General features: G+C 35.3%; 1 protein-coding gene across 3 annotated transcripts in view; it reads right to left on the bottom strand.

The window, feature by feature from the left end:
• The window catches only part of DLC1 (DLC1 Rho GTPase activating protein), a 260,438-nt gene that overhangs the window by 187,082 nt on the left and 52,403 nt on the right, over positions 1–20,953 (bottom strand). The gene's annotated exons all lie outside the window — the stretch shown is intronic.

Here is a 20,953-nt window from a genome sequence, read left to right on the forward strand (position 1 = left end):
AATATTTTCATTTTTTTCTGCACCTAAATCTGTATTTCTTGCTGGAAATCAAGATTTCAACAGATAGAGAATTCCAATAATGATGGCTAAAAATATTACAAAATCTAGAACATGTTAAAAAAATTTGAAAAGAAATATAACAATGGGAAATATATTAAATTTGTAGTAAGATTTTATTTTGGAAAGACTAATTCGAAATGAAAATGTAAAAATAAACTCTGGCCATAGAATGAGAGTTAAAAAAAATAACAAACACAAACCCAACAAAAATCAAACCAGGGAAACTCATTATGAATAAGAAAAGAGTACTTCACTTCTGGTGGATTTTAAATGGACAAAGAGGCAACTAGAAACACTCAAGTAGAATGTTTCTAACAATGAACAAGCCACATTAAAGGAAAAAGCAGATGGAATGAAAAACTCGTGCATGCCAAAAAGATAGGATGCAATGGGCCTTGGAGAAAGTAGCATTCAGGACAGAAAAAAAAAAATCATCATTTTGGGTTTTCTTTTATTCCTCCGAGTTACCTGAAGTTTCCTGTGATCAGTGAAGTGTTAAAAAGTTCAGACATGAGCAGCAAATAGTGAGTAATATTTTAAAAATACGTTACAATGCATTAAAAACATTACCATTTTGAGGAGGTACCCAGTATGACTCAGCCTGGATACGTTGCAGGGGAAAATTATTCATCTGGATTTAATTGTATCTGTTTGGGAAACTCAGCATTGTGTGATTGCCATTTCTTAATGGCATGAGAGCTGTATCAACAGTTCAACTAAAGAGAAATAAATAAATAAATAAATAATAAAAAAAAGTACATAATTTATTCAAGCATTTTCAGAAATGCTAGCTAATTGCCTAATTTGTCCTGCTTCAGGCCAGTGGAAAAAATCTTAACCAACCTTTACTAAAATGAGCCTACCTGACAAAAGCCACTTTTGTTATTTTTGTGGACCTTGGATCATTAAATGAATCCTTAATGATACACAAGATCTCGCTGAAGAGCCAGTTGGGCTAGGAGTAACACAGATTTCAAGAAGCTCTAGGGTTAATAGACAATGATCACAAATTGTGGCTTTCTAATTCAACCTTTCTACTCTCAAATGGATTCCACAAGCATGTTCTCCTTTTTAAGGAAGAGATCCCAGATGTAAGGACTGAGACACACACAATGAAGTTTCGTTTTAGTTCCTCAGCTTGAAATATTAAAGTGAGTTTCTGCAAAATAAATGTTACTATCACTCAAAATTTGGAGTGCGTGGTTTTTCAGAGCGCTGAAGGAAGATCTTGTTTCTACGTCTTTTTTGACTTTGTCTCCCTGACTCATTGAGTTATATGCTGTTGTAACAGACTGTATTGTGTCATTGAGAATATGACTCTAACATTCATAGTTTATTAATGATTTAATGATTAATGATTTAATGGTCTTGCAGCCTCAAGATTCGAGTAGAAATATTGAGATGTTCTGAGAAGAGCTGCCAGTTTGGGAAGGCAACCACTGGACTCAGGGAAACATGGAGACTACGAGAAGGACAGGTTAGTCAGCACTGTCCATAGATGAGTCATCTGGATTTGATGCAAACATGGGCACTGTGGGCACAGGAGGAAAAGTCTTGCCAGGTCCAATGTGCAAGATAGACCTGCTGAGTGAGTCATAGCTTTTGTGTTCTGAAAGTTGGTGTCTGATTGAAGCCCCAGCTGAGTAAAAACTGAGTGGAAGATCAGTGAATAAAGCAGCAGAAGGGCTTATGATTGAAGTAAGTGACTGGGATATTTAGTGAGAAACCTAGACCGCTGAAGTATTACTTAAGTTTCAAACAATGCAAAAGATACTGTAATCTGTAAATACAAAAAGATGGGACAGATTACAGTAGATACTAGAACTGATACAATTAAGGGATGTAGAAATATTTTCTCCACTGTTCATGAGCATCATGGGAAAGCCCCTAGCAGGTCTTTGAAATCTATATATATAGATTCCAAGAATTCATAATGTTACAGTTTTGGATCAGTTAGAGCATATTAATGGGTCTATGTGGTGTTACTATTAAATAGCAATGATTGTGCTGTAGAAATTCAGTGCATTTATAGACTGGTGCTGAGTGAAAAAGATGAAACTATTGTAATTCTTGGGTTTACCAATAATATTAAGGACTATGCCTCCTGGGCTCTTAATTATTTAAGTGAAGAGTATTGATACCCTAATTGATCTTATAAGACCAAAGTGTAAGAAACTGCAGAAAATAAGGATCAATTTTTTACTGTAAACGTGAAGTAAGATTTAAAGGCCCAGCCGTTAGCCTGACCTGATTTTCACAAATCCTCAGCTTCTGTTTGAACTGCATTTTCAGTAGTTCAGCCCTTCAAGTTAGCAGAATAAAATTTGCTTGCCATTTCTTCACAATTACTTTTACTGAAATCAATAAGACTAGTCTCTGAATATGACCTAGTAAAATTCAGGTTGGTGGAATCTAGCTATTAACAATGGAGACACTATCATGATCATATACATACAACAGCTATTTGTAGAACCGATACAGTGAGTGTTAGTAAAATGAATTACCAAAGAATAACGAAGAATTATCATGAGGTAGGAAGCAGCCTGCATGCATTAGTGTTTCCAATTTGCATATCTGCATATCACAGCTTAACTGGATTGCAGTAAAGTTCACTTTAAGAATTAAATCTTTTAAGCAAAATTTTATGCTTATAAATCCATAAGTATCAGATCCTGAATGATATTTTGCATGGAAATGTCTGATCGTTCTAAGTTTTTCAGCGTCTTACCGTGCACAAGCACATGCCATTTTAGTTATTGAGCTCTTTTTAAAAGCAAAATAAAAATGAAGTTTGCATACTTTTCTTTCAGCTGGGCTTTTCCAGGTGACTCATTTCCTTTTGCAAGTATGCAACAGGCAGCTTATGATTTGTCAATAAGTATCTGCTTACATCCACAGAGAAGAAGCCATGATACAGTGACAACAACATGCCCTTGACAAAAAGTGTAACAAAACCCTAGAATGGAGTAGACACATTTTTTTAAAAATCTGCCCTAAATGGAAGCATTTATATATATTTTTAATCTTATTTTTCTTTGGTATAAAATAATGATTTATTGATAATAAATAGAAATGCCACTCTTCATTTTAGACTCAATCCCTTGCTTTTCTGGATTAAAATCTGACTGAGTTTACTATGACTAACACTTCATAATTATCAATATTAGAAGACTCCCAGTGCAACACAGTGCTTTTTGGTAAAGGGATTTTCCTTGACTAGATTTTTTTTTCAAATTTATATATGTACGTATCTCCCATATTCCATATTTAAAAGCACTGTCCTGCGTTCATGCAAATAAAATGTGAGCAGTATGACCTCTTAGTTGAACATGCAAGTACAAAATTGCTAAAACCCCCCTTATTTACACTTGGAAATACATGTTAAGTAAATACACTAAACCAAAATAGCACTATATATTTTTGGAAAAGAGTATCTATTAGTTGGATTTTTGAAAATTGTGTAAGTCAGTAGGGCAATACAGTTCTACACCTATTATTTATAGGTGCATCCATAAGCTAAACAATTACCATTTTAACTTCTTTAAAAATAATAATTCATTTTCTGTATGATGAAACACCAGCATTACTGTCTTAAAACTTCCCTTATATTCCCCTATATATAAAAGCCATAGAACTGTATGGTTATTTACCTTTCATAAAGCTAGAAATAACTAGGTGTTTTGCTACACTTTTAAAAAATTTTTTTAGATGGAGGGTTTCCTTATATTAAAAGAAAGAAGCGCTGCCACCGCATTTTGTGACAAAAACGTAAAACATCTTTAAAGGTCAGCATAGCTTTTGCATGAAATATGTCTGCAGAGAAAAAAAATTGCTTGAGAAGGGAAAATGAGACTTTTGGAATAGTTAAGTACAGAACAGCTGGCACAGATTAGCCTATGTCCTCATACAATCAAAATGTTTCTATTAGAGAACTTGAGATAACCAGCTTGAGAGCATCTAAGTATACTCCAGCATTTTGTTTCCCCAATTTAATCAACCATGAGCTATGACTGCATTATCCCAGTAGAATTGAAGAATTACCAACCCTACACTATTATATATATATGTACTATCAGGTATTGGGCTTGATTTTTATCTGTGGTGTATGCCAAGTTTTATTGCCTTAACATAAGACACACCATGACAAAATCAGCTCAGGGGAAGACAGAAACGTTGCACGAAAACTCTGGCTACTGATTCACAAGTGAGGCCAAAAGCATGAAACTAAAGCATGAAACACACAGCAGAAATACACATAAATACATGTCTGGAGAAAGGACCTGACTCAGTCCACACCCAGCACTAAGACAAGCTGTAGTGAATTTCTAGTCACCACCAGCTGACCTCCCCAAGGAAGAACAGCACTGAGAATACTGCAGACTTCCAGTGCATTCAAGGCACCCTATAGTGAGTGGTACTGGACTGGTGACTGTTCGATTTGAAGAATAAGACATTTGGAATATAAAAGTATTTCATCCTGTACAGAAGTTTAATATTAAACCAAACATTACTATTATCAAACATGTCTTCTGAATATGGTAGAAAGATAAATGCATAATTGTTCTAGAATTTCCAATAAAATATAAACGGTGGTTCCATTGTTATTTGTGTTAAACCCTGTTTCCACTGACTCATAACAATGTGACCCGTAAATTGCAGTATGGTTGTTCCACTATGTCAATGTTCTTATTGACATGAGCAAAATACCATTTGGCTCTTCTTAATTAAAAAATTTAGATGACAGATTTTATTATCAGGCTTAAGCAACTAGATGACTGCAGGTGAAATCCGAGGCCCTTTGAAACAACCCAGAGTTTCCTAACAAAAAAATTAAGATTTCACCAATCTGTTTTGCATCCTTCTGCTGTGTGGCATCCAAGGCAACCGTGCCCAGGAGAAGACTTTTCATTCTGATAATGTCTGTTGAGAATGTTTCACTATTGATTCTCATGTTTCAGGCTCAGTTCTGATAGAGTAATCAAACTGGAAAAAATGTAAATCATAGGGGTTTTCTTTCTATTTATTGAATGCATGTATTGTCTTGTCTCGCTACATTTAACAAGAGAAAGCTGGGTTTTTTTTAATGTTTTTCCCCTACTCTCTTCATCTCTAGAGATTTCCAAAGCAACTCTCTGTAGCTTTAGGTTTATCAGAGTTTTTTTGTCTTTTCCTCTCTGAGACAGGAAGCTGAGGGTTTTAACCTCATCTGGATCTTTCCCAGTGTTTGGAGGTGGTCTGTTCAAAAAGATTCCATGACACTGATCCCTTTCTGATTTATCAGATATCTAGGTCAAAAAATAAGTCTCTACTGTTTTTTCCACAGCTGTAAAATAATCAATGGACTCCTCTGAGATTTAATTATCAAATCTTTTGAGTTTTTCTTTCAAGGAACAAGCATTATCTTTCCGGTTAGTAAATTCCACTGCAGTGTACTTTAGCAAAGACTATCTAATGACAAGAGCTCTGGCTCACATGAAGCAGTTCATTTAAATAAAATGTTAACACTGAAGACTGGTTCCTTCTTAATAATTATTTCTCTGTCTTCTATCAGTATATATTGTCATAGTTGTGAAATCCTTTTACTGTTTATAAAAAGATTTTGGAGCAATTGTCATGCCAAATGAATCCACCAACTGACAAATAACATTCTTCTGTATGACTTCTGTTGATGTGGACAGTCAAGGTACAGTAGCATGTGATAAATGGACACCATTCCAGATTTGTAATTTTTCTGTCTGTATCGTCCTTGCCCATACACCCAGCTTTTGTGCTGCTATTGCCTCCCCATGATAGTAGCCATATTCTGTCCCAGGTGAGGTGGTTCATTTTGACATTAGATACAACTCAGCAGATACATCTCCATCATTAGTTAGAAAACATGTTTTCTGACACTCTGTGAAAGCAAGGTAAAATGGAAGGCTCCAGTGACTGCCAAGATAACTCCCTTTAAACATCTGTCAAAAGTAGAAGTAATCAGAGAACACCTAAAAGATCATATCATAGAATCATACACTGGTTTGTGTTGGAAGGGACCTTAAGGATCATCTCGTTCCAAAGCTCCTGCCATGGGCAGACTGCTAAAAGCTCCATCCAACCTGGCCTTGAACACTTCCAGGGATGGGGCATCCACAGCTTCTCAGGGCAACCTGTTCCATTACCTCACCACTTTATATTAAGGATCCTAATATCCAATCTAAACCTACCCTCTTCCAGTTTAAAGCCATCCCCCCTTGTACTATCACTACATGTTCTTGTAAAATGTCCCTCTCCATCTTTCCTATAGGTCCCCTTCAGGCGCTGGAAGGATGCTACAAGGTCTCTCCAGAGCTTTCTCTTCTCCAGGCTGAACAACCCCAACTCTCTCAGCCTGTCTTGGCTTTCTGGGCTGCAAGCCCACATTGCCAACTCATGTCACGCTTCAATCCACCAACACCCCTAAGTCCTACTCTTCAAGCTTGCTCATGCAACTGGGCTCTGTGCAGCCTGGATTTGTGGTTGTGACTGCCCTGACGCCAGTTCAGGACCTGAGTTTCTCGCTACCAAAGGCCAGGAAATGACCTTAAGCTTGCAAAAATCCCCAGAACATATCCAAGCTCTTTTTCTACTCTCTTTCTCTTAGTTTCTGTACATTATATTATTTCAACTGGGATATTCCTTTTATAAATTACATATTTAAAATTATTCTACTGACTATTGAAAATATAAATAATAATAAAGTAATCATTTTACCTACATGTGATATTTTCAATGTTTAATGAAGTATTGGAATTCAAGGAACTCTGAAGTCCTAACACCAGCTCTCTCTTTGACTGTAACTTCCCTGTTCTGATTTATTAATGTTTGCACTGACATTGTTATTAGTAACTCTTCTCCCAGACTCCTAAGTTTTGGCTAGATTCCCTAAACAACAACTCAAAAAAGGTGAGGGTGTTTACTGGAGATTATGTGATAAATATTACATACTGTCTTCTACAAAAACCTTCTACAAAGATTATTTCTTGCAATCCTTATACTACCTTTTAAAACACAAATAATACACAGAGATCATTTATACAGGACAGAATGAACTAGAACAAATGAGTACTTGTCTTATTTTCCCCACAGAATATGTGAAGTGATATAATCATAAAACAACTGTTCCACATACTGCCAAAAATGATCAAAACAACTGCCACATAATACATGTACATACAATATGGAGACACACAGAAAGGTATATTTTTATGCTTTAGTCATGGTAGAGAAGACAAATCTCACTATTTGTCATGGAATAACGGGAACCACTCGGGCAGAGAATGAACAACAATGTAATCAAGTAGATGCCATAAATTCCTCTTGACACAGAGCCTCCTCGTGTATTACTGGGTTAAGTCACAGTCCACATTTGCTGTGCCTGCTAAAACTGTGGGCTGGGTGTAAATCTCAGTTGATGTTAAATAAGAGAGAGCAATCCAAATTAGACAGATGGCCCAAATTCAAAATACCCACTATAAACCATACTTACTATTACAGAGTCCTACGCATAACAGTTTTTTAAGTTATCTGTACAGAATTACATGTCAAACTGAATCCAAGCACTGTATAGCAATGAATGAAATGTTAGGCTTTGTAATAAACAAATAAAGATTCTTAAAATAAACTGTATTTCCTTTTCATTTTTGATTAACAGATCCCCACCCACCACCACCCCCAACTGCCTTGGGATGACCGGGCAAATGCAATGATTTCTAGCTGCTGAGTTTCTCCTTTGTTTTGACGAATCTGGGATAGTACCAGGGATGAAGCCATCTCTATTTTCAGCTCCCTTAACACTTGGTGTTTAATAATGTCACAAGCCATTTTTGGTGAAAAATGTGTTCCAAGAGGGAACGAATCAGCTCTTCCTGGTTTAGGAACTTGTACACTGCTTGTACACTTTCTATTCCTCCTGTACAGAAAAACTTCACTTTTGAGGCTTACAATTCTATCCTTACCAAAGACTGAAGTTAATATCAATGGCAATGTTGGGGGATACTATTTGCTTTACTGTAGGGTCCTACTATCAAGGGCCTAGAGAAGGGAACCAAAGAGTTCCCTTCTATCACAGGCAGTAAGAAGAGCAAAAAGAAAGCTAATTATGTCAGAGAAAAAAGTCAAAGCCCAAAACCAACAAACCAAACCCTATTATAAAAGATACTATCTCTCTGTTTCTATTTCAAATACACATTAAAAGCAGTCTAGTGCTTATACTGTGTAGTACCTATTTCTTCACTTCTCACTTATTCAGACTGAGTTTAATTGATGGTTGCATTACATACCCTGTCTAGATCCCCAGTGCCACATAGTTTTGCTTTCAAAAAAGTTTTAAGTTGAAGTGGAATAGGACACTGACTTGTAAAATGCTGGGAAATGCACATCAGGAGGATGAATTCATGGAGAGCTGAACAGCTGGCCAACAGAATGAACACATTACCACAAGACTACTGGGAATTAGGGAGAGAACTAGAAAGCACAAGTACAGGGGTAAAAACTAGTTTTACATTGGATCTGATATATTTCATACAGATGAAATAAAACCTATAAAGAATCTCAAGAGACTGCCTAGTTTGTTTAAGGGCTAAATTTTAACCTCCAGTCAGAAATCTATATATTATTCTACCAGGGAATATTTATCAAATTCGCATAAAAGGGAACTGTGATGTTCTGTTCTCTTTTAAAAAATCTGTCTTCAGAAGATTTTTTTGGTACTCAGTATTTTCCAGTAATAACAGTTATGCATCTTGCAACCAGTTTGTTTGGAGTAGAGGGCAGAGTTGGATGTCGTCACATTGCAAGTGACGGGAGCGTAAAATCCCGTGACTGTCTGATAACTAGTCTTCCAGTTCATACCTCTTGTGCTGTGCAGATATGAATCTGCTACCTTCCTAATATCTGAAAAATTTTCCCCATTGACAATTCCAAAATATAGCTTTTCTTTGTGAAGCAATGCATTAGATGTGTCAAATTTGCCCTACAGCTATCAAATCAGAGAGTGCACCTAAATCCCACTATCTCATATCATTCACGATGTCACTTATCATGCTTTATATCACAATCAGTCAGTAAATTCCCTCCAAAAGAATGCTTCTGGCTCAAACTGAAACACAACAGAGCATAGGTACCTTAACTCACTAGCACAAACTTAACTAAAACTGTTTCTTTGGGAACTGCAACTTCCATTTTAAAATTCTGGTTGTTGAATCACATTCAGTTGCACACTGTGAAAATAAATTCTAATTTCCTCATTTTGAGATTGTAAGTGATTTAGCAACAACAAGAAAGAATATAGAACAGCTTAAAATTTATACCCTTCCATTTTCACAATTATGCCATTTTCCTGAAACAAAAATAACTTACCTTACTGTATAGTCAAATAGAAAAGTTATACAGATACTCAAAAATAGACAGAATAAGTTTAAAATACAGATCCAAACTGCCAGATCAAAGGATTCAGTAATACTTTTCGTTAAAAAAACTCACATCCCATAAAATTTTGCTAGGTCAGACTCAGAATTATGAAAACAAGAGCATCAGTGATAGGCCTATTTAGGATAAGCCCCTTCAGCCAAACACCATGAATACTGTGGCAGGTAAAAATAGATAAGGCAGAAAAACCGCACAATTATAATAAGAATGGCAGACAAGTTTTCAAATTTTTTTCAGCAAATCAGACTTCTGAATTAAGAGGAAACTTTTGACACCTGCCTTTTACACCAAGCTTGTTAATCACACAAATATTATTTTGGTAGATGGAATAAAAAAAAAATCTAAGCATCAAATAAGAATCAGCCTCTACAGTTCTTGAGAATCCTGATATGCATAAAACCAAAAGCAAAATGTATCTATGGAATACATGAAAGAAAAAAAACAACGCTGGAAAAGAAAAAAAAAGTTAAGCTCCTGTACCCTGACATGTGTTCTTGAACTCCTTTCCCTTTTTCTGTCTCCTAGGAATTGTTGAGTATTCATATGAATACTCAGAAGTGATATTCAGAAGTAGAGACAGGTTGCTTCATATTTTAACAGACTGGTTACAAGATTCAGTGGGGTTTTTTTGTTTGTAGGATGGGGTTTTTTTAAAATTCTTTTTCCTCCTGCAGCTGCCGAGTTGTGAAATTAAGAAGTACCTTTGTACTCAAAGTAAATAAATTTCTCAAGTGACTAGTTTTTAATTTGTTGGTACTGTAACATTAACATAAAACTGTACCTATAATTAAAACCCCCCCTATACTTTCAACTATTAGGTCTGCGAATTCCTCCTGTGACATGCTTTAGCTACAGTAAGGTGACATCATTAGAGGTCACAGCCAGAACTCAGAGTTTGACAGATGGGCTATTAATTGAGCTACCCCTCTTTGGGAGAACACAAGAATTTCATAAGTTTTTACAGCAACGCTTCCTTAAAACAGAGGTCGGTGGAAACCATAGGGATGGAAAATCTGTTGCTATTTCAGTTGTGTATCTGGTAAGATGGAAAATTTTTCAAGTCTACACAGATGGTAAATAAATTTCTGCTACATGAGGCAGTTCCTGGAATAAAAAAATTTTCTCAAATAACGAGTGCCAATTTTTTTTAAGCAAGACTTATTTTTAACTTTCCCAGGGACTTGTTGAGAGAGCTAGAGAAGTGTCCTTTCACCTTCAGAATCCTGGTCTAACTCCAGAAATAGTTTCTAATGTCATTCTCAGCACAGACAAGTTTTCTTTACACTTAAAAAGACATTTCAAAGCAAAGATCAAAGCTCCACAATTATGCTTTGTTGCTGGTAAGCACTCCCTCTGAACACAGTGGCTAAAAAGTAAGAAACTTCTATTTAAACCCTAAGACAATTATCAATGACTAACAGTGCTGACATTTAAACTACTGTTATTGTACTTCATGAGGCAGTGCTGTTGACACAGGAGAGTTTGTCCTCCATAAACTAAGCATAATGGAAAGAACTAAGAGAGAGAGCCCAAAATCAGGGACAAAGTCACTGCAGATATACCCATAAGGAAGCTATGAAATGGACACATAATAATTAGGTTTTTGTCAGACTCTTAAATGGATTTGAGTACACATTTTATACAATTGTAGAAATGAATGCTGGACAAGGGGACTAGAAATCACTATCACTACTAGAGTAGTGCTAGAAATTGAGAGTGTTTAAGACCACTCTCCCCCCACACCAAAGTGGAGCAGAGTCATGGAAGTAGTTCACCCTTTTCACTAACAACTTCATATTCCCTTCCTAATCTGTTCATGTGACTGCACAGCTCTGCTTGGCTGCTGCCTTGAGCACGAAATCAAACCCTGTGAAATGATACTTGCAAGGAATAAAATACACATTATTCTCATGTCACCAAGTGATCTTTCCCTTATATGCACATAAGCTCCAAAAGGCTAAAATGTTTAATATTGCATTCAGCTTAGTACATGAAACGAGGGAAATCAAACCCCAAAGCATTTGTGAAAAGGCAAGGGTAGAGGGAAGAACCAGTGATCTTAATACACTGACTAGAAGACTCTGGCTGAAGAAAAATTTTTTATGTCTGACAAAGAGTGTGGATAACCTAGAGAAATTCTAATCTAAGGCTACTGTTACTATTCCCAAGAGACCAAAATTCAGGAATATATGTATTTCTTCTGAATCTGATTAAAGCTGATCTCCCCGCAGTCATAACTACTCATAGGCTTCAGTCTGCAAAAGCACAATCCATTGATTTAAAACATATCTTCCAAAAGAACCTACAGCAAAAATTAAAATATGACATTAAAATATGACATTTCTACCAGCTTAATAAAATGTTTGTGAAATGTGATAAATTATGAGTCCTGCAGAATATTTACCCACAAGAATATAAATCAAGGTACAAATATAGAAAAACTTCCCAAATTATCTTTGACTCTGATATTAGCAGGATTGAGAAAGACCTGGAAACAGACAAATTGGTCAACTGGGAGTAATTTTCACAAGCTGGGAAAACTTTGTGCAATTAAGAGTTGAATTATCACTTTACATGGAAAATCAATGAATTTTCATCTATTTATTTTCTACTTTTATCCCACCTCTAAGATCATCTCTCAAGATCTCTGTCCTTTATCCCCCATCTCTTCTCATATTCACTCTCTGTGAATTTTGCTTCCTGTAAGTGTAAAGACTAAACAGCACATGATTCATTTACCACATCATCTTGTCATCTTCTACCGAACAGTAGAGAATATTTGTAAACAGGTGAGTTTAACATGCTGGAATAAATTCAGCAGATGTAGTGAGGTGTAATGTACACATACAGTCACTACTAAATTTGTGTATGATAAATATAGCTTGGCATTTATCAGAAGTGTGCTTCAGAAAATCTGGATGTAAGAAAATAGTTTAGATTCCCAAATTTTTACTTGTGGCCATGCTTTTTCATTTTCAATGTAGTAAAGATATCAGCTTTTATTTTGAAGCTACATGCAATTATTTACATGCAACACAAGCCATGAGCTTTAGCATTGCTGAATTTTTTTCATGCCTTCATATCAAACAGCCATGTATCACATATCAGTGATGACTAGTGCATGCAAACCATCTTTTTTTAAGAAGGCTGAGGATACCACCCAAGAGATTAAAACATGTAGTACAAGAACAGAATCAGCTCCTTAAAGATTTTTTTTAATGGGTATATGAGATAATACATTTTATGTTAAAGCAAAACTTTCCAGATAATTAAGACACTCAAGATATTCAAATAGGAACCTTTGTTTATTGGATGTGCTGTGTGCAAAAAAGATTTGGGAGTTCGGGATGGAGGCAACTTACAGGAAAGGGTAAATAAACTTCATTTAACATAAATATTTTACATATTGCATTTGCTATTCTAAGTCTTATGTAAGGTGAGATTGCAAAAACCATGTGAAACAAGATATGAAAGTTATTGCTGTAATATGTCACATTATTGAAGGACATCCTTATGTTACAGTGAGCTAATTCCTCATTAATGTTGTGTACATAAGCCAAGTTCTTACGTTCCATTGCTGTAAAAGCATTAGACATTAGCTGTGACAGCGTTCTGAAAAGCAGTAAGGATCTGGTATACAATTGCTATACATTTACCCCAGTGCACACAGACGCTCACACGTATATTTCTGCCTAGATTTTTTTCATAGGAAGAAGAATACCCCTCTAAATTTGAATTCATAACCATTTTAGGCCATATCCTCTGGAGCTTGGAGTAGTTTTTGGCTGCCAAAGCAGTATTGTTTCATTTTGTAAGCCATATTCAATACACCCTGTGTATTATCTGTGGCATAAACCTTGTCTTTACAAACTTTCTATGTTGTCTTTAAGAGAGAGGAGTAAAAGGACATAAACATAAGCAGCACATGTTTAGGTGTTTCAATCATATGTACTGTCATCACGGGAAGCAAAAAAAAAAAAAAGAAACCAAACCAAAACAGCACCAACAACAAAACTCTGTGGTACACACTTTGCAGATGGCTCCTGCCTTTTTACAGTTCAGCTCAGGACGGTGGCTCTCTTTGCTTGTTTGCTTTTAACTATCACATAGGAATTGGTCAGATACCTGTGGACTTACCCACGACCATATTACTATGGCCAAATATTCCTTGACAGCAGTAGCAAAGACCATATCACTGTAAAGCCTCAGCCCAGAGCTGGCCAAGGTGGGTCATTCTTCTCTGTCTCCTCCTTTTACACAGCACCACTAATATATAAGCTTTTGCTTTTAGCACAGGTCACGTCTGTAATAGAGAGCTGTGATGAAGAAGCTGCTCTGCCATAGCTACAGCTTCAAAGGTTCTTTAATATAGGCTGTGGTGCTCTAATACTGACTTTTCTGGTTACTGCTGTATTTGCTATTTTTTGATGGAAGCTGTTTCTCAGTGTGCTTCTTAGATCTCTCAGTTTTCACTTGATTGTTAATTCAAAGTGAATATTATGCTTGTGATAGTGCAAAGGAATAGCTCTAGGAAGCAAAGTCCTTCTTTAAAAAAATTTTTCTTTAACCAATGGATAAGTGTGTGTGAACAGTGATGTCATATAGTCCAGAGGGTTTTGCTCAAGTGTCTTAACTCCACTTCTCATTTGTTAAAGGTTTCACATACTATTTCTTCCAAGACAGCTTCACTTAAAAGTCTGACAGTTAAAAATCTGGTGTCATTTTAGCAAGTGGTCATTGGTCCATTTAATATGACCTACCACTGGGAATTTATAGACTGCCAACAGTAAATAATTGACCTTTATCAGTAAGGATTTTTTAAAGATTCATTTTAAAACTAAAACTAAAAATGTTTTATAAGTTTTCTTCAAGTTAATACAGCAGATCTGGACAAAATTGGGAGTCTCTGAGTGTACACGGCATGAAACTAAAGCTCTCTACATTGGTCCCTGGAAACACGTAGTATGATTTTGGTGAAGCAGTAGTGTGTGACTACAAACTGGGTATAAATACAAATACTTTCATGACCATTTTAGGTAGCTCAGCTCCAAGCATAACTTGATGTGCAACAGGCTCTTGGTTTGCAGTCTAGACAACGCTGTCAGCTTTTAAAATTTATTGCTGAACATTGCCACAAAAATGTGTCAAAGTAAAATTTGCATAAAGGTTATACTGTAATGGCCTGGCAATCATCCCATTCTGCTCTGAACTTGTTTTAAATACTTTTCACATTGTTTGAAATACATCATACTTCAGTCCAAACACAAAGGAAGTCTGTGGGAAAGCATTCTTTAGCTTCCCAGATGGAGATAATATTTATGATACATATTATTGTGAGAGCAACTGAGAAAATTCATGGTCATGTAACCACATTAATAGGAGTGCTTTATGACCACCACTTTCTATGAATTACCAGAGATAATATGTAATTTTTAAAAATGTAAATTCAACTGGTTTAGTCCATTTATATTTTTGAACCACATTTTCATTATTACATGGTAAATTTAAAAAGCAAGTTTTCAATGCAGAAGAGAAACAAATATTCATGACAGCTAAGAAGGTTTCTTTTTTTTTTTTACAAAGAAATCATACTTTGTTTTGCTTTACTTGCACTTCTTGCCAGCTTCTTCCCGATGCCTTCAAAACTATGACCGTTTAATAGCAATGTGCAAATGCAGCAAATTCTTTGTGGTGAAGCAACTGTGGATTTCAGTAATAATTGCCCACTGTACTACTACTACAGACTATAGCTCTAAGTTGTGAGTAGCAGCTAACCTTTCAAGAAGCTGTTGTGGCTTAAGATCTCTCATCAATTTTTGATGGTGTTCATATCTAAATTATGAGTTCAGAAGAACAGACTAATGCTCTTTCCTAAAATCTTCAGAAAAATTTAAGAACCTTTAAAAAACCCTATAGAAAGTTCAAAAATTATAAGAGATGCAGAAATGGTACAAAAGCAAATCCAAATTTCACACCTGATGAAATAGATTTCTACTGTTTGAAAGATTACCTTTAAAAAGAGATTATCAGATTTCCAATATGTGCATTTGCCATTGCCCTTTACAAAATTAAGAAAAAACATTTCCTAGATACCAAGATTATATTATTAATATCTGTATACAAAAATTAATCTACTCTGGCAGAAGTGCAGGTCTGAATTGTACAGGAAATATAGTTAGAGAACCATATGATTTAAAAATAACTTTGTAGTGCTAATACCTCTATAGTAACTACCTTCTCTAGTCTCTAAAGTTACTGATACATATTTGCAAACTCAATCTCAGAAAAAGGTAAGTTTAATTCACTATTGCAAAATCAGGATACAGCAAAATGCATGTTTCCATTTTTAATTAAGATTTCCTGCACATTCCTGTTGTTTTCATTTGGTTTTATTGGTACTTTTATCTTCTATGCTTGCTTCTCCTATGCTAACCTCTTGCAATGCAACACCAAAAAGCCTACATAGTACTACTTATGTAGCAATATTTTAGACTGGATCCCTATTAAACCAGTCTCTATAAAATAAAAACAACAAAAGCACTCTAAAAGTCTTAAAAGCTAAATTAAAAATGGTTATGAAACAAATAATTAACCATTAAATTATCCCAATTTAACAAAGACTGAACTGAGGTAAAGGGAGATTAACACTTCAGAAAGATACACTTGTGTCAGAGCTGGAAACTTGGTCTCCAGTATATTAACACCAATGAAATAAGAAAAATACCTAAAATGTGGGATACTATTGTTCACAACAAGCTCACATCACTTTTTAAATGCTCAGTTGAAAAGGATTATGCAACGTGAATAGAAGAGATGGCACGGAAAAAGCTGCAAAGAAACAATTCCAGTAAAACAGGTAGCTCTTATGGCTTTTTGGGAAGCTTTTCTATTATCTCTCCCAGGTACCTTAGTGGGAACCAGCAGGCAAAACTCCACAGGTTTCATGTGAAATCAATTTACAGGGTGATACAAACAGAAGCTCCTGGAAGAACCTAACTTTCTAACTTGACATAAAATGCATAGTCTTGGCATTGTAAAAGAGAATTTAATTCCGATCGTAACGGAAGAGAGTCAGCCTTCATGTCTCACATACACATGTAATACTCAAAGAGCAAATGCAGATGGAAAGGTCTGAATTCAAGTAAGAGATTTTTTTGTTTTCTCACATTAGTATAATTATAATTGATGAAATAAAGAATTAAATTTTATTGCAACAGTACGAAAATGTAAAACAACATTTTAAAAACTCACAGCTTTCCTATGGGGAAAAAGCACTGTTCCAAAGACCTGTGTCATCCCAGCTTACCTGCTGCCCAGCTTTCTTTTGACATTTACTGCAATTCTGATAATCTTGTTCTTAAATTATTTTTCATCTCTTTGGCAGTGGAAGCTGCTGTTATTAACTATGTCCCTAAATATCCTTTGCAAAGCACACAGCATTTGATCTAGAAATCTTAATTAAAATAATAGCAAGAATAGTGAGCATTAGGAATAGCACTGACTGTTATATTCTTTGGTCTTGCAAGAATGACTTTGAGATAACATCAATTGTTTGAAACTGGAAAGCTACTAAGCAGGCCACCATGAAGAACTGCAAGCAGTAAATATTAAAAGCAAAAGTCTCATAAAAGAGAGATGAGGAATTTGTACACCAAAAAGGGCTGATTACAGAGCAACTTTTTTTTTCTTATATGTTTACAATCTGAAATATAAAACATAGGACATGAAAAATATTTAATTATTGCCATAAATGACAGATTTTCAGTAAACTTGTTTACTTGCAAGTGTAGAGGCATGTAAGTGTAAATATCCAAACTAAGAAAACAATTGATCAGGTAACAAACAATTTTGATATGTAATTGTTCATTTGTGTATATTAATTCAGTTGTTTTTCTTCTGACATTCAGATATTGAACTATATTGTATTCAAAGCAGTCCATATACATGTGAGGAAAGTCTCCTGCATTTACTCTGGATCAAATCAGAACATACTTCTTGTAGGTTTGTGTACACTGACTGAAAACATCTGTTTATCTTTTCACAATTCCCCTCCCCCCCTCAAACTTTTGGTACTAGCTTGTGGATTTAATTTTGGTTTTAAATATTAACTACAACTTCCTGAGCCTTATTAAAAAACCTATTAATAGCAATTCTTCCCTTTTGCATGCAGAACGATTTTCAATCCTTCATCTCCACCTCTCCTTAAATACAGGGATATTATAATCCCCTATGCATTGAACCCAGTGCTAATTCCCATTATATATGGTGGTTTTGTTGCTTCTTTTTTTCCCCCCACAGTCATAAGTCACTTTGCATTTTATTAAACATAACAGGTAATATAACATTATCCTACAGGAGAGAGAAGTGAACAGTCACAGTTGGTTCTGTAGCTGTTTTCTTCACATTTGAATGATCTCTAGAAATAAAATCTAAGGGAGAGTGTGGAAGAACAATGAAATATAGGGAACAAGCCAAAATTTCTTTTGTAGGTGGAATTTATTGATGCTTTACTTTTTTTTTAAACGTCATGGATTTTTACTCAAAATGTTCAGAGTGATACTTCACAATGGTGACTTTCTACACCTTCACTGATCCATCATTCAAAAGAGCTTTGTTAGCCTTGTTTTAAAAATTGCATTTACAAAATGCTTATTATCACTGGCTGCAACACTGCAGGTGTGATTGTGTTTGGGAAGTGAGTGATGAGAATGTACTGTGAAACTGTATGCCTCAATCCACCTTTTTTTGCTGATGCTGAATAAAGTAGCTTTTTTTGTGATGTAAAAGAACTGAAATTAATGTGTTAGAGTTCTGCTTAATTTGTGCACCTACTCAACATGCCCCAGCAAGGATTTTTCTGGCTTTGCCTAAGCTTGATGAGATAAGCAGCTTAGAGAATGCATAAAATGAGGCACATGCAATAATTTGAAAGCTTGTTTACAAAATAATGGCCATTTTCTTCCATTTTGAAATCAGTGTATAGTAATTAAATACTCTCCTTTTGTTGTATTCTCTTAATAGTTGATACTCTTCTGGTTTTGTATAATATTGTTCTCTAAAAGCTCTTTTGCCTTATACATATGAACAAAAATGTGAACTGTTGCAACACCCCTAGCATTACATCTTGCTTATTATTTCCAAAGATTATTCCAATATTTGGAAATTTAGAATGCACAATTCTCAAGTATTTTAAAATTTATTTAAGCCAGAAAAGCACACAGAAAGGTCTAGTTGTTGTACCCACATGTAGTTAATCCATTTATGCTTCTGCTACTCTGAATCATTAATAACCATCAACTTCATGTTGTGGATAAACTGAATTGATTATCAGTCAACACAGAAACAGGAAAGCTTGATTACTGTGTACCTTTAAATTAGACCTAACATCATTAACTTCTCACGATTAAATTCAGGTCCTTCCTATTTCCGAGCCTTAGGAAGTCTTTCTGAGAAAGCAAAGGAAAAGAGATGCTGTGTATCAACCATCTGAACTCTGGTAACTTGAGGAAGCAAAGAATGCTGCAGCAGCTGGACATGTTTGAAAAAAGCATCTTCAGTGTCAGTATATCCATCATGACTAAAGCAATTTACTGATATGGAGGTAGTGCTGGTCAAAGATGCTAAACTTTAAGCCCTTAAGCCCTCAAATCTGTCTGCAGAGCAAGCATAGCAATTCCACACAGTCTCTCACCTCAGCTTCAGTTTGGAGACAGCTGATCTAAAGATAAGAGGGAAGGTCATGCTCTATTGCCACAATTAAAAGCACTGTAAAATATGTTAATGAGGAACAGATTTTCAGAAGAATTTATTGCCAGAAAGAGCAGAATGGTGTCTACTCTAAGGTCCTAAGGTCTTAACTGTCATGGAAGTGTCTAAAGATCAGCACCTTTCTATGATCACCCAAGGTGCTACCTTGAGATTTAGGCGCCCAAATACCTTCAGCAATTCATCTTCATGTGCCTTGTCCCATATTCTGACTTTCATGGGCACATATTTATATGCAACTATAACTGACACCAAGCATTAATCAGACAGTGCTGTGTTTTAGGCTTTAACTGCACTGTTTGAACTGCTGACCTTGAGAGAAATGGTTTTATATGCCATACCCAATCCCTTAAGTCTTCCTGTCACTGCAAAGCAAATACTTGGCTTTTATGGATGGATTCAGTTTCAAGTCTAGTTTTTCTAATGTTTTCTTAAAATTACAGAAGTGGCTTTGAGGAGAAGTTTATAAACATAGACACATTTTTCATTGCACACTATTACCAACACAGACAGACTTTTGTAAAATAGTGCATGGTTAGATATAAGTGATAAAATCCCATATGCAGGAATGCTGTTTGTAAAAGCCCCTGAGAACTTAGAGATAAATAATATCACAAATGATAGCAGATCATATCTTTTCCTGTTTGCCATACGTTTCACAGTGACTAGCAAAGATTTCTTTAACCAAAGGGGTATGAGGTCTCCTTCAGGTTTACAGACTCCAATCCCTTTTACACTACACAACTTCACAGTTGTTGCAGCCACGTAATGCCCAACTTTCCTTGAAGTAACTCCTTGTTTTGCTCCTTTTTATGCTAATATCCTTTCTTAGTTTTTCTCACCATTAATCTCACTAGAATGTTTATATTCTGTCTTTTAAAATATTTAATGGCACAAAAACAAATAGTACATACATTCTCAAATATTCTCATAAACATATATTTAAAAGATGAGTACGTGACCTCAAAACAAAATACGAGATACTAGCATGATCAAAGCTATTAAAAAAAATATAGCATGCTAACAATATGAAATGTATACGTGGACATCAGCAACTATACTTAATATAATTGTTTTTTACTTTTATACTTAAAAAAAAGAAAATGAAATGCTAAAGTAGACCAGCTGAAAATATGGTTATAATAGTCAATTAGTTCTCAAATATTATGTTAATTTGGTTAATTTTCTGTTTTTAAACTTGAACCATTTTCTACAGATATATAAGTTTAGCATGTCTGGTACTGCCAGACAGGTTTCTGTTTCTTAATTGTAACTCTGAGCTACACTTAATGTGAGATCAGTTGAGCAGTTGCTGCACTGACTGTGATTGCATGAACTAAAAAGGAAGACTGGCTTTGAGGGCTTCTGAAACCTTTTGAAAAAGTTGCTTGTAGTTTCTGACCATATCAATCTAGTGTTAATATTACCAAAGGGTCAACACAAGGAAGCAATGGCCAGCAGCTCAGGATGCTGTGTTGGTACAGAGTACTTTAGATATGTGAATTTGTGCTTTAGTGAAACAGCTACTGAGGCACTGTACCTGATAGAAGAAAACCCACACAATTAATAGAAACCATATTTATTAAAAAAAGAAAACACCCACACACAAAAAAAAGCCAGACAAAAGAGGCTGGATGATGTTAAATGTAAAAAGGCAGAGAGAAGTAAACAATTACAAATTGGT

This window comes from Chiroxiphia lanceolata, chromosome 4 (genome assembly GCF_009829145.1).
Source record: "Chiroxiphia lanceolata isolate bChiLan1 chromosome 4, bChiLan1.pri, whole genome shotgun sequence".
Classification (NCBI taxonomy): Eukaryota; Metazoa; Chordata; class Aves; order Passeriformes; family Pipridae; genus Chiroxiphia; species Chiroxiphia lanceolata.